Consider the following 14,532-nt stretch of genomic DNA (forward strand, 5'->3'; position numbering starts at 1 on the left):
ACACAGCTCACACGTATCACACACACAGCTCACACCTCACATGTATCGCACACACACAGCTCACACGTATCGCACACACACAGCTCACACGTATCACACACACAGCTCACACGTATCACACACGGCTCACACGTATCGCACACACACAGCTCACATGTATCACACACCCAGCTCAGACGTATCACACACCCAGCTCACACGTATCACACACAGCTCACACCTCACACGTATCACACACACACAGCTCGCATGTATCACACACCCAGCTCACACGTATCACACACACACACAGCTCACACGTATCACACACAGCTCACACGTATCGCACACACACACAGCTCACACGTATCACACACAGCAGCTTACACGTATCGCACACACACACACACACGTATCACACACACACAGCTCACACGTATCACACACAGCTCACACCTCACATGTATCGCACACACACAGCTCACACGTATCGCACACACACACACAGCTCACACGTATCACACACAGCTCACACCTCACACGTATCGCACACACACAGCTCACATGTATCACACACCCAGCTCACGTATCACACACCCAGCTCACACGTATCACACACAGCTCACACCTCACACACCCAGCTCACAAGTATCACACACCCAGCTCACACGTATCACACACACAGCTCACACGTATCACACAGCTCACACGTATCACACACACACACACACACAGCTCACACATATCACACACAGCTCACACATATCGCACACACACAGCTCACATGTATCGCACACACACAGCTCACACGCATCACACACACACACAGCTCACACGTATCACACACACAGCTCACACGTATCACAAACACACAGCTCACACGTATCACACACACAGCTCACACGTATCACCCACACAGCTCACACGTATCACCCACACCGCTCACACGTATCACCCACACCGCTCACACGTATCACACACACAGCTCACACGTATCACACACACAGCTCACACGTATCACCCACCGCTCACACGTATCACTCACACAGCTCACACGTATCACACACACCGCTCACACGTATCACACACACACACAGCTCACACGTATCACACAGCTCACACATATCACACACAGACACAGCTCACACGTATCGTATCACACACAGCTCACACGTATCACACACAGCTCACACGTATCACACACAGCTCACACGTATCACACACACCGCACACACGTATCACACACACCGCTCACACGTATCACACACACAGCTCACACATATCGCACACACACAGCTCACACGTATCGCACAGACACAGCTCACACGTATCACACACACACAGCTCACACGTATCACACACAGCTCACACGTATCATACACACACCCAGCTTACACGTATCACACACATGTAACAACCCTGCTGGCATCACTGCATGGCCTCCCATTCCCCGCACACCAACTTACTTTCTGCTTCAAGCCGTGCTGTGAACTCTGTCTGTTGCCAGCCCTGAGTTCCAGGTGCTATGCCTCTTGTTTTCCTGCTTGCTCTCCATGTTTCCTGATTGTGTGTATAGGGGGGGCGGCGCCTGAACTCTCTGGTTCTTATGCAGTCAGGGTGCACCTGTGTAATATGTCCCTTACCAATCACCTAGAGCCCTTGACTATTTAGTTTCGCCACACCCACTGACCTTTGCCTGAGCAATGTCTAAACTCAGTTAGCTCCTTGCTGCTGAGCTAGCCAGGCCCTGTCCTATGTCTTGCCTTCTCTGAAGGCTCTTATTGCGTATTACTGTGTCTTGGTACCTTGCTTAGTACTTCTCTGTCCGCCTGCCAGGAGGCAGAATATCCTGGTCCTTGTGTCTTTGTCCCTGTGTCTCTGTCTGAACTCAGTCTTACCTCTGTCTGTCAGTCTCCTTGTCTGTGGTTCCTTCTCTGCTGTGTCTTTCCTTGTGTCCACCCTATCAGAGGCTCTGCTCCCTAGCCGCTCTGCCTGCACGGCTCCCTAGCCGCTCTGCCTGCACGGCTCCATAGCCGCTCTGCCTGCATGGCTCCCTTGCCGTCCAGCCTACTCCGCACCTCCTGTGTGAACAGGTCCAAACGTGTTCCTTCATATTCCACTCCTTCCTGCCTATATCCATACCTGCACCTCCTGTGTGAACAGGTCCAAACCTGTCTCTCATATTCCACTCCTGCTTGCCCAGTGTCTCCAAGCCGTGCCCGCTTGCCCAGTGTCTCCAAGCCGTGCCCGCTTGCCCAGTGTCTCCAAGCCGTGCCCGCTTGCCCAGTGTCTCAGCCGTGCCTGTCGTGTCTACCTGCCTGCCAGTCTATAGCACCTGTCCAAGTGACTTGTCCCTGAGTGGGATCAGCAGCCACAGCCAGACACCACCCTGGAGTGGTACCCGACAGCTACCTGCCGCACAAGCCTGACCTCACCATCAGAGGCTCCAGTGAAGACCGAGGTAGCTTTCGTAGTCACGCCCCTTCCAGGGTAGTCTGGTTTGTGGCACAGTGGGGCCACAAACCCCCGGCTCGCGCCATTCAGCCTAGGCGTGAGCGTGACAGTTTGCTCAGGCCATGGTCCCCGCTGAGTCCCATGTCCTTTTGCTCTCGGAACAAGATGAGTTTTTTTGCCAGTATGGGCAACCAAATGCAGTCATATGTTAAAGTTTGGGCACCCCTATTAATGATAACCTTTTTTCTTTATAACAATTTTGGTTTTTGCAACAGCTATTTCAGTTTCATATATCTAATAACTGATGGACTCAGTTATATTTCTGGATTCAAATGAGGTTTATTGTACTAACAGAAAATGTGCAATCTGCATTTAAACAAAATTTGACCGGTGCAAAAGTATGGGCACCTCAACATAAAAGTAACATTAATATTTCATAGATCCTCCTTTTGCAAAAATAACAGCCTCTAGTCGTTTCCTGTAGCTATGAGGGATCCTGGATGAAGATATTTGTGACCATTCCTGTTTACAAAACAATTCCAGTTCAGTTAAGTTTGATGGTCGCCGAGCATGAACAGCCCGCTTCAAATCGTCCCACAGATGTTCAATGATATTCAGGTCTGGGGACTGGGATGGCCATTCCAGAACATTGTAGTTGTTCCTCTGCATGAATGCCTGAGTAGATTTGGAGCGGTGTTTTGGATCATTGTCTTGCTGAAATATCCATCCCCTGCGTAACTTCAACTTCGTCACTGATTCTTGCACATTATTGTCAAGAATCTGCTGATACTGAGTTGAATCCATGCGACCCTCAACTTTAACAAGATTCCTGGTGCTGGCATTGGCCACACAGCCCCAAAGCATGATGGAACCTCCACCAAATTTTACTGTGGGTAGCAAGTGTTTTTCTTGGAATGCTGTGTTTTTTAGCCTCCATACATAACACCTTTTTGTATGACCAAACAACTCAATCTTTGTTTCATCAGTCCACAGGACCTTCTTCCAAAATGTAACTGGCTTGTCCAAATGTGCTTTTGCATACCTCAGGCGACTCTGTTTGTGGCGTGCTTGCAGAAATGGCTTCTTTTGCATCACTCTCCCATACAGCTTCTCCTTGTGCAAAGTGCGCTGTATTGTTGACCGATGCACAGTGACACCATCTGCAGCAAGATGATGCTGCAGGTCTTTGGAGGTGGTCTGTGGATTGTCCTTGACTGTTCTCACCATTCTTCTTCTCTGCCTTTCTGATATTTTTCTTGGCCTGCCACTTCTGGGCTTAACAAGAACTGTACCTGTGTTCTTCCATTTCCTTACTATGTTCCTCACAGTGGAAACTGACAGGTTAAATCTCTGAGACAACTTTTTGTATCCTTCCCCTGAAAAGCTATGTTGAATAATCTTTGTTTTCAGATCATTTGAGAGTTGTTTTGAGGAGCCCATGATGCCACTCTTCATAGGAGAATCAAATAGGAGAACTACTTGCAAGTGGCCACCTTAAATACCTTTTCTCATGATTTGATACACCTGACTATGAAGTTCAAAGCTCAATGAGGTTACAAAACCAATTTAGTGCTTCAGGAAGTCAGTAAAAAGTAGTTAGGAGTGTTCAAATCAAGAAAATGATAAGGGTGCCCATACTTTTGCACCGGTCAAATTTTGTTTAAATGCAGATTGCACATTTTCTGTTAGTACAATAAGCCTCATTTGAATCCAGAAATATAACTGAGTCCATCAGTTATTAGATATATGAAACTGAAATAGCTGTTGCAAAAACCAAAATTGTTATAAAGAAAAAAGGTTAACCTTAATAGGGGTGCCCAAACTTTAACATATGACTGTAAATTTACCCGGTCTGAAGCCCAATCCTTCACTGCTCCACCCACCATTGTGGTCTCCAATAGACTGTTTGCTCAACTAGAGGCTGGCATACCTAAAGTTGAACCTCCCTCGGACCCGCCAAGATATGATGGGGATCCTAGGCAGTGTCGTGCCTTTATGGAGCAGTGCCTACGCTATTTTCAATGGCATGCTCCCTACTTCGCCAGCGATCGGGTATAGGTAGGATTACTAATGTCCTACCTAACAGGAGATGCATTACAGTGGCTTAACCCCCTTTGGGAAGCGGGGGATCCTATCACCTTGAGCTTACCGGCCTTCCTGGTGGCCTTCTGCAAAGCCTTTGACAAGCCATATACAGTGTCTCCTGAAGAGTCTTCCCCCCCCCCCAAGCTTCCAGAAACGGACCAGACGAAGAGAACCCGAGGCTAATTCATCTCATCCGTCCATGACCCACCTGTTCCACCACCTGCCAAGACAGCCCCCCGTGCAAGATCCAAGAGGTCTAAGAAAAAGGGGCTGGCTAGGTTGTCGCCCGAGTCCAGTCCTGAGAAGGAACATCCTGACGGTCTCTGCCCTGTGAAACGAAAGCTCCAGAACCTTGGGTCAGTAGGAAAGACTGCCCTTGGTGAGAGAACCTCCACTCCACTAAAGTCTGTGACTGTTCCGGTGCCTTGTGGGTGCTTCGGCCCTGCAGTTGTATGTAAGCTGCAAGCCAGACGGAGTCTGTGTTGGGTTCCTGTTCCACAGTTCCAGAATCCTTTGAGGGTGTTTGGTGATGGCCGAGCCCTACTTGTGAACAGTCCAGTACTGAGAGGTCAACTACCACTCCTAATCGGAGCGTTATACACGAAGACATTTATTTTCCACCTGCTGTCCAGTTTGCCCACTGGTCGTTCGGAGCCGGGTACTCTACTGCCCCTTCCGGTCCAAAGACCCAGCGTGGTGCTGCATTTGGAACTACCTAGCCAACAGAGGTTCCTAGTTCCACTACTGCAAGGCCAGTCTTCTGTATTGTCACCTTCTCCACCTGATCTGCCGGTTATTAAGTCATGGTGTGCTGACGTCACTGAAAAGAGAGCAGTGGCGTCCTCTCCTCACACCTCCGATGACTTGTCCCCAGGAACATCCCTGTCACTTGATTGTCTTCCCCAGGATAGTGGGCTGAAGATGGATCTTGAGTGGATGCTCTAGGCTCCTCTATGGCCTGTGGGTGAAGGTCCCAGGATTAAGCAGCACTCCTTCGCCAACTTGAAAGAAGTGGCCCAGTCTTTTCCGGGTAACAGGCAGAAGTGGCTCCCCATATGTATGCCTCCAACTTCCATGTGGCAGGTGGATGAAGAGGTGAGAACAGTGGCCTATGTATCTCCGTTTTTTACCCATCTAGAGGAGGAGGTTCAATTTTCTTGGAATAACGGCCTAAGAATTGACTCTGTGCAGGTGTCTTCAGTTTCTAGCTGGCCGGCTGATGTAGGGGCGAAGTCTGAAGCTGCTAGGGGCGAAGTCTGAAGCTGCCAGGGCCCCGCTTTTCGCCAATCTGGAGGAAGAAGTCCTTGTACCCTCTGTGTTGGAAACTGACTCCCTTGGGCACCAAGAAACCGGGCAATCTGGGATTCCTGATGGCACACATAATCTATTCGACCTGATGAATATCATGTTAGCCTGGACTGTGTGTGGTCCCACACTCCTTCTGCAGGTCATTCTGGCAGGCTTGAGGAAGAGGGGCCGTAAAGGGGGGGTACTGTAACAACCCTGCTGGCATCACTGCATGGCCTCCCATTCCCCGCACACCAACTTACTTTCTGCTTCAAGCCATGCTGTGAACTCTGTCTGTTGCCAGCCCAGAGCTCCAGGTGCTATGCCTCTTGTTTTCCTGCTTGCTCTCCATGTTTCCTGACTGTGTGTATAGGGGGGCGGCGCCTGAACTCTCTGGTTCTTATGCAGTCAGGGTGCACCTGTGTAATATGTCCCTTACCAATCACCTAGAGCCCTTGACTATTTAGTTTCGCCACACCCACTGACCTTTGCCTGAGCAATGTCTAAACTCAGTTACCTCCTTGCTGCTGAGCTAGCCAGGCCCTGTCCTATGTCTTGCCTTCTCTGAAGGCTCTTATTGCGTATTCCTGTGTCTTGGTACCTTGCTTAGTATTTCTCTGTCCGCCTGCCAGGAGGCAGAATATCCTGGTCCTTGTGTCTTTGTCCCTGTGTCTCTGTCTGAACTCAGTCTTACCTCTGTCTGTCAGTCTCCTTGTCTGTGGTTCCTTCTCTGCTGTGTCTTTCCTTGTGTCCACCCTATCAGAGGCTCTGCTCCCTTGCAGCTCTGCCTGCCCGGCTCCCTAGCCGCTCTGCCTGCCCGGCTCCCTAGCCACTCTGCCTGCCCGGCTCCCTAGCCGCTCTGCCTGCCCGGCTCCCTTGCCATTCTGCCTGCCCGGCTCCCTTGCCGTCCAGCCTACTCCGCACCTCCTGTGTGAACAGGTCCAAACCTGTTCCTTCATATTCCACTCCTTCCTGCCTATATCCATACCTGCACCTCCTGTGTGAACAGGTCCAAACCTGTCTCATATTCCACTCCTGCTTCGCCAGTGTCTCCAAGCCGTGCCCGCTTGCCCAGTGTCTCCAAGCCGTGCCCACTTGCCCAGTGTCTCCAAGCCACGTCTGCTTGCCCAGTGTCTCAGCCGTGCCTGTCGTGTCTACCTGCCTGCCAGTCTATAGCAGCAAGTGACTTGTCCCCGAGTGGGATCAGCAGCCACAGCCAGACACCACCCTGGAGTGGCACCCGACAGCTACCTGCCGCACAAGCCTGACCTTACCATCAGAGGCTCCAGTGAAGACCGAGGTAGCTGTCGTAGTCACGCCCCTTCCAGGGTAGTCTGGTTTGTGGCACAGTGGGGCCACAAACCCCCGGCTCGCGCTATTCAGCCTAGGTGCGAGCGTGACAACACACAGCTCACGCACGCATGTATCACAGCTCACACACACAAGTAGCTCACTCACGATGACAGACAGCAGTCCTGATAAACCAAGGAATGATGCGCACAGGACCTGTGATGAGGTCACAGGAGGGGAGGAGTCATGGGTCACATGATCAGGGGGCCCTGACACCTTCCCTCCTGTGACCGCATCAATTACAGCCTCTTGCACAACCGCAGCACCAGCGTGCAGAGGCTAAATTGTAGGTGCTGCCGCGGACAGAGGAGCGCATAATGCCGCCCCCTGCTGCCTGCCGCTTGAGCAGCTGGTGCAAATCGCCTCATGTACTTAATTGCACACTACCGGGTAGCGTCGGAGCCGGGGACCCAGGCCCTTATATGGGCTGGGCCCCAAAGCAACCGCTTCGGCTGCTACCCCGGTAGTTACACCATTGCTCCCGGCGCGAGCACGCAGGTTTCTAAGGTACACATCGGGTAACTAAGTGACGCGCGCCGCTTAGTAACCCGATATTTACCTTAGAGATCAGCGTCCTCGCTGGTGCTGATCGCTGGTGAAGCTGCCTGTTTGGCAGCTCACCAGCGATCATGTAGCGATGCACCAGCGATCCTGACAAGGTTGTATCGTTGTCGGGATTGCTGGTGCATCGTTTAGTGTGACGGGGCCTTAAGGCTTGGTGTCAATGACAGCTGCTGACACCAAGCCCTAATCCCAATACCCTGATGCCACCCTGCATCAGCATGAATAAGGTGGTGTTGAACCAAGAAATTACATCACAAAACTTTTTTTTTAATATCTTTAGCTCAAAAATCCTTCATTGCTGTACAATAATGCTAGTAAAACCTGCAAAAACTCACTAAAAATGTAGACAAAATGCGTGTTTTTGCTTCTAAGAGAAGCAGGAATTTCTGCAAGCAAATACTCGTGTGCACAAAGCCTGACATGCTCCATTGTGCAAACACCAAGCAAAGGACAAAAAAGCAAGATTCAAGGCAGCAGTGAGGGTGCATTATTGCTCGTATGTGACACTGAGGGGGCTTTATTGCTCGTATGTGGCACTGAGGGGGCATTATTACTTGTATGTGGCACTGAGGGGGCATTATTACTCGTATGTGGCACTGAGGGGGCATTATTACTTGTATGTGGCACTCAGGGGGGCATTATTGCTCGTATGTGGCACTGAGGGGGCATTATTACTCGTATGTGGCACTGAGGGGGCATTATTACTTGTACGTGGCACTGAGGGGGCATTATTACTTGTATGTGGCACTGAGGGGGCATTATTACTTGTATGTGGCACTGAGGGGGCATTATTACTCGTATGTGGCACTGAGGGGGCATTATTTCTCATATGTGGCACTGAGGGGGCATTATTACTTGTATGTGGCACTGAGGGGGGCATTATTACTTGTATGTGGCACTGAGGGGGGGCATTATTACTTGTACGTGGCACTGAGGGGGTCATTATTACTTGTATGTGGCACTGAGGGGGCATTATTACTTGTACGTGGCACTGAGGGGGCATTATTACTTGTACGTGGCACTGAGGGGGCATTACTACTTGTACGTGGCACTGAGGGGGCATTATTACTTGTATGTGGCACTGAGGGGGCATTACTACTTGTACGTGGCACTGAGGGGGCTTTATTGCTCGTATGTGACACTGAGGGGGCATTATTACTTGTACGTGGCACTGAGGGGGCATTATTACTCGTATGTGGCACTGAGGGGGGCATTATTACGTGTATGTGGCACTGAGGGGGCATAATTACTTGTACGTGGCACTGAGGGGGCATTATTACTTGTACGTGGCACTGAGGGGGCATTACTACTTGTACGTGGCACTGAGGGGGCATTATTGCTCGTATGTGACACTGAGGGGGCATTATTACTTGTACGTGGCACTGAGGGGGCATTATTACTCGTATGTGGCACTGAGGGGGCATTATTACTTGTATGTGACACTGAGGGGGGCATTATTGCTCGTATGTGGCACTGAGGGGGCTTTATTGCTCGTATGTGACACTGAGGGGGCATTATTACTTGTACGTGGCACTGAGGGGGCATTATTACTCGTATGTGGCACTGAGGGGGGCATTATTACGTGTATGTGGCACTGAGGGGGCATAATTACTTGTACGTGGCACTGAGGGGGCATTATTACTTGTACGTGGCACTGAGGGGGCATTACTACTTGTACGTGGCACTGAGGGGGCATTATTGCTCGTATGTGACACTGAGGGGGCATTATTACTTGTACGTGGCACTGAGGGGGCATTATTACTCGTATGTGGCACTGAGGGGGCATTATTACTTGTATGTGGCACTGAGGGGGGCATTATTGCTCGTATGTGGCACTGAGGGGGCATTATTGCTTGTATGTGGCACTGAGGGGGCATTATTACTCGTATGTGGCACTGAGGGGGCATTATTACTTGTACGTGGCACTGAGGGGGCATTATTACTCGTATGTGGCACTGAGGGGGCATTATTACTCGTATGTGGCACTGAGGGGGCATTATTACTTGTATGTGGCACTGAGGGGGCATTATTACTCGTATGTGGCACTGAGGGGGCATTATTACTCGTATGTGGCACTGAGGGGGCATTATTACTTGTACGTGGCACTGAGGGGGCATTATTACTTGTACGTGGCACTGAGGGGGCATTATTACTCGTATGTGGCACTGAGGGGGCATTATTACTTGTATGTGGCACTGAGGGGGCATTGTTACTCGTATGTGGCACTGAGGGGGCATTGTTACTCGTATGTGGCACTGAGGGGGCATTATTACTTGTATGTGGCACTGAGGCGGCATTATTACTCGTATGTGGCACTGAGGGGGCATTATTACTTATACGCGGCACTGAGGGGGCATTACTACTTGTATGTGGCACTGAGGGGGCATTATTGCTCATGTGGCACTGAGGGGGCATTACTAGTATGTGGCACTGAGGGGGCATTACTACTTGTACGTGGCACTGAGGGGGCTTTATTGCTCGAATGTGGCACTAAACTTGGTTTGCTGGGACCCTTAGCCTAATACATATCACAGAAACCTCTCCTGGGATATAACCCCACAAATTTCAAAGAACAGGTAGTACACAGCATTAATTATAAGCAGCCTTAGGCCCCTTCACATGTACCAGAGAAACTTATGCAAATAACTCTTCTGGTGATCTTCACATTTCTGTGTTTCCACATGGGCCGGGTGTCTGTATGAACCACATGGAGACATGTCTGGTTTTTAGCAGCAAGGATGACAAGGGTCAGTACAAGTCTATGAGTCCATGTAAACCACGTACAGCACACGGAGGGCATCCATGCATCATCTGTGTGCCGTACATGTTAAACATTGCAAAGTATAAGAGAAGCTTTGGAAGTGATTGTTCTTAAGCCATACTGGAAAGAAAACAAGCAGATGAGAGCGGTCTTCGTTTTTCTGGTAGCGGTATTATACAGACGTGTGAGGGGGACCATAGGCTCATGGGAGGAGCGTTGTCACTCACCACCTCCAATAGTAAGCACCTTCATTCTATATAGCAGTAATGCAGCCCTCTGGCTAAGTGCACACGCTGCGGATTGGTCTGTGGAATTTTTATCTGCGAAACTGCAGGTAAAACCGCAGGTAAAATGACCTGCGGTTTTCCATCTCTACAATGGAGGAGATGGTAAACCGCAGCAGAATCCGCAGAAAAGAAGTGACATGTCAATTCTTTCTGCGGATTCAAAACCGCAGCTTTTACGCAGTTAAAAATCCGCAGCATGTGCACTGCGGATTGTAAATCCCATCGGATAACATGCTACTGTACACTGTCTGCAGAACTGCTGCAACCGGAACAGCAGCGTGTGCACATAGCCTTATACTCAGTGCTCACAGAGGCTGCTGTGTATATACTGCACATCCCTGAGGGTATAGTGTATATATACACAGGTACATGCACACTTTTACAGACAGGTGCACAGTTCTGCTCATGCACACAGCTACACGTGTACACTTCCTCCCATGTTAGGCTCTTTAGGACATACGGTAGATCTGGGGATTTATTCTGACAGAATACAGGCAGAACTGGATGGACAAATATCTTTTTTCAGCCTTGCCAACTATGTCGCCCTCTGGCACCCTGCAGCTCCCCTTTCCTCAGGCTGATGGCCTTCTCTCTGTCCATCAGAAGTACTGACCAGGTCTCCTGCCTCCTCACTACCTCTGCTGGGATCTGCCACCAGCAGCCCTGCTCTCCCTTCTGTGCCCACCACCTGACACCCCCGGGCTGCACTTTTTCATGTCCCAGTTAGAGGCAGCGGATATGGGTCAGTCAGAGGAAGTGATTATTAGAAAAAGAGACAGCTGAGAACATGCGCAGTGCTGCCATCCTGCCTGACCGCTGCGCCTCCTAGCGGACAGTAGTAACCCAGCTCCTCCTTCCTAGCGGCCATCACCACAGCAGGAAACACGCGCAATGACACCTTCTGAGAACTGACCCAAGAAGGCCTCCGTGCAGAGGAAGCCGCGACGTATTGTGGGACTTGTAGTTTCTGTCTTGTGCGGAAATCCCTGGCATGGCAGCTCCTGTATATACATATATGTAGACATGAGGCGGAATACTAGGGTGAGCCGGGCCGGCTGTATGGGCGGGTGGCAGCTACTGGCAGTGTCTATGTAGAATGTGCCAGGTAAAGGACATGTCCAGTCCTTTCCATAACTGGCAGCTCTGTGGCTTTCTCTCCAGTGCATCTATTCCGTTTGTATGGGGCAATAGGAGCCAGGATGTGCAGCGCTTCTCCCAGCGCATACAAGGCCTCCGTTGTCTCCTTACACTCCTTGTCCTCTGCATAGTGGCCTTGTCCAGGTACTGTATAGCCTTCCCCTACTGATTAGCATACGGAGCTGATGTGCAGTACCTGGCAGCGCCACTATTCTGATGGCAGAGCTGTGCCACTCCGGCTGGCAGCGGGAACAGGTGGTTAGCGGAGTGCTAGGAAATGCAATGGCTGCCTGATAAGTCCATATTTGTAAGCTCAGTGCGAAACGCGCGTCGGGGTGCCAGCCGTCTCCAGGTATATTTACTTAACCCATTATTAGCACACATATGGACTCTTATTATCGGGCAGCCATTGCATTTCCTAGCACCTTATGCTTCTCTTGCATCAGCCACTTTTTTGCACATGCACCTTATAGTAGTAATAGCGGATATGCTGTGATTTGTTGGAATTTGCTCCACATATTCAGTTGGCACTTGCCTTTTTTTAATAATTGGAATACTTCTTTTTGCCCTTTGATAATTTGTTTCCTGTGCAATATATACCATGTTTACATGATACCTTGAATCTCTATGCGGCTTTTTTAATTGTATTTTTGTCCCTACTTATAACTTTGTTGCACTTATGCGCTATATATGAATATAAATAAAGTTATTGAATAATTTTTGGTAAAAACTTCCTTGTAGCTCTCTTTCGGTTCGGTATTGATTTTGGAAGTACCAATCCCTAGGCATTGATTTCATATCTGACCCTTCAAAAGGAATGTGGCAAAAATATATACCATATTTTTTTTTTCTACAATTGAAAAAAAAAGTATTAATATGTATTTTTAATTAATTTTTGTTTAAGGTATAAAATATTAAAAATGATTTTTTTTTATATTTGTCTCTGACACTCACACACACCAGCAAATGAGAATGGCAGCCCACAGCAACCCAGAGATACAATACGCCAGTTAATTTTATACACTTAGAAGTAAACTTTTTAACAAAAATTCCAAACGTTAAAAAAACCCCCCAAAAAAAATATACGGTACAAATTCCACTCGGTTGTTTTTTTTTTTTATTGTGCCGCTGGAGTGATGCTTTAAACGTAGTTCCCCTGTTACGTACTCGCCTGTGCCGCCTTCATAGTTTTCCAGTGTCACTCCCATCTGTCTACGGCAAAAAGTGGCCTGCAGGGGGCATTATTATTGTTGTGTAGAGTGGCGCGGAGGTCACTTTTCGATACAAGTCTATGAGCGCCCATTCTGGCCTCGTTTTGGCCCTCATAGAGTTGCATTGAATGCTTTAGACGTAGCTTCTGAAGCTGCACTCACAAGATGATGTCGCGAGACCTGAGCTGTGCCGAAACACGGGTATATCACCAGGAGGCTTATACTTCAAGTGCAACTCCAGCTCTGGGAAAAAAAAGCAAACCATTGGAGCAGTGCTTGACCTGTTGTACAGCAAAGTGTTTTCACAATAGAAATTAATAGGAAGCGCCTTTCAACTAGATGCAATCCAAAAGATTCCTCTCAAATACTCCACGTGCAGAATCAGATACCCTTGTGGTCTAGGCCATACCATGCCAACCATGTTGCCATCACCAACGAGGCCCATGATTGACCTGCAGCGGTCACAGGTAGTACGCAGAGTCCACCAGAGCCGTGGTGCCGGAGGGGCAGGGGAATGAACAGGTGCGTTTCTTATTTAATTACTTTAATGCATCCCCCCTGCTTTAAAACAGAAATCTTGGACAATTCCTATTGACACTTTTTCCAGGAAAACAAGGTACCAACCAAGATGGCCGTCCTTTCAGCTTCTAGGCAATGTGTCTCCCATCTTTCCATTATTGACCTAAGATGTGGTGCCGACACAGCATTTTATCTTAATTAACCAGACGTCTATTTCCAGTAAGCCAGGAGGAATAGACTGTTATCTATATGTTGACTTTTTGTGTTTCTTTCTGGTTGGTCAGGAGTCTGAAATGTTGACCCTTCATTGGTTCATTAAAGCATTGCCACATGTTTTACCGTCACCCTGTGTTGTCTGAGTAGTGTTACCCCCACGCTAAAAGGAGGGCGGGCGTTCGGTGGGATGATCCCTGGTCCATGCGGTTTCGGCTAGCGGGCCAGGGCACTCGCTCTCCCCCCATGTCCCCACAGAAGTGCTACATCCCCTGATTTCATCCTTGCCGCAGGACTGGAGATGTTTGCGATACACATCGAGTGGTTGGATACAGTAGGTTATAGGGAACCTGTCAGTGGCTCATGCCGCCCAAACCACAGGCAGCATGAGTGCAGCCAGGTATGCTTTTCTCTGTGAGGGTGTGTATACTTGTTCAGTATTTGCCGCAGAAAAATCTGAGGCAAATACTGATGTACTGGCAGGAATAACGCAACATAAAGTACGTGCGTTTTGTGTGCAGTTTTGATGTGTTTTTGACCTAGTTTTTCCATGTCTTTTGATGTATTTTTCCCATTCATTCGTATAGGTGAAATCTGCAGCAAAAACGCTGAATAACTCCCCAGTGTTTCAGAGACAATATAGTTATTGAGTTTGCTCACGTTTTGGATCTGCAGCGGAAAATCC

The 14,532-nt window shown here is 49.1% G+C and overlaps 1 protein-coding gene across 4 annotated transcripts in view; it reads left to right on the top strand.

Moving 5' to 3' along the window:
* Positions 1-14,532, top strand: part of LOC141075525 (alanyl-tRNA editing protein Aarsd1-B-like) — a 166,091-nt gene that overhangs the window by 124,578 nt on the left and 26,981 nt on the right. Inside the window, exon 1 of one of the 4 annotated variants that reach the window (XM_073562611.1) lies at positions 11,567-11,872. The exons of 1 other annotated variant lie outside the window; for it this stretch is intronic. The gene's annotated coding sequence lies outside the window, so the exon portion shown is untranslated. Of the gene's footprint in view, positions 1-11,566; positions 11,873-13,178; positions 13,638-14,532 lie in introns of those variants that run through there. 2 more of the 4 variants (XM_073562610.1, XM_073562612.1) reach the window with 2 other exon arrangements.

Source organism: Dendrobates tinctorius, unplaced genomic scaffold (assembly GCF_039654945.1).
Source record: "Dendrobates tinctorius isolate UK_male_01 unplaced genomic scaffold, ASM3965494v1 ptg000360l, whole genome shotgun sequence".
In the NCBI taxonomy this organism is placed as follows: domain Eukaryota; kingdom Metazoa; phylum Chordata; class Amphibia; order Anura; family Dendrobatidae; genus Dendrobates; species Dendrobates tinctorius.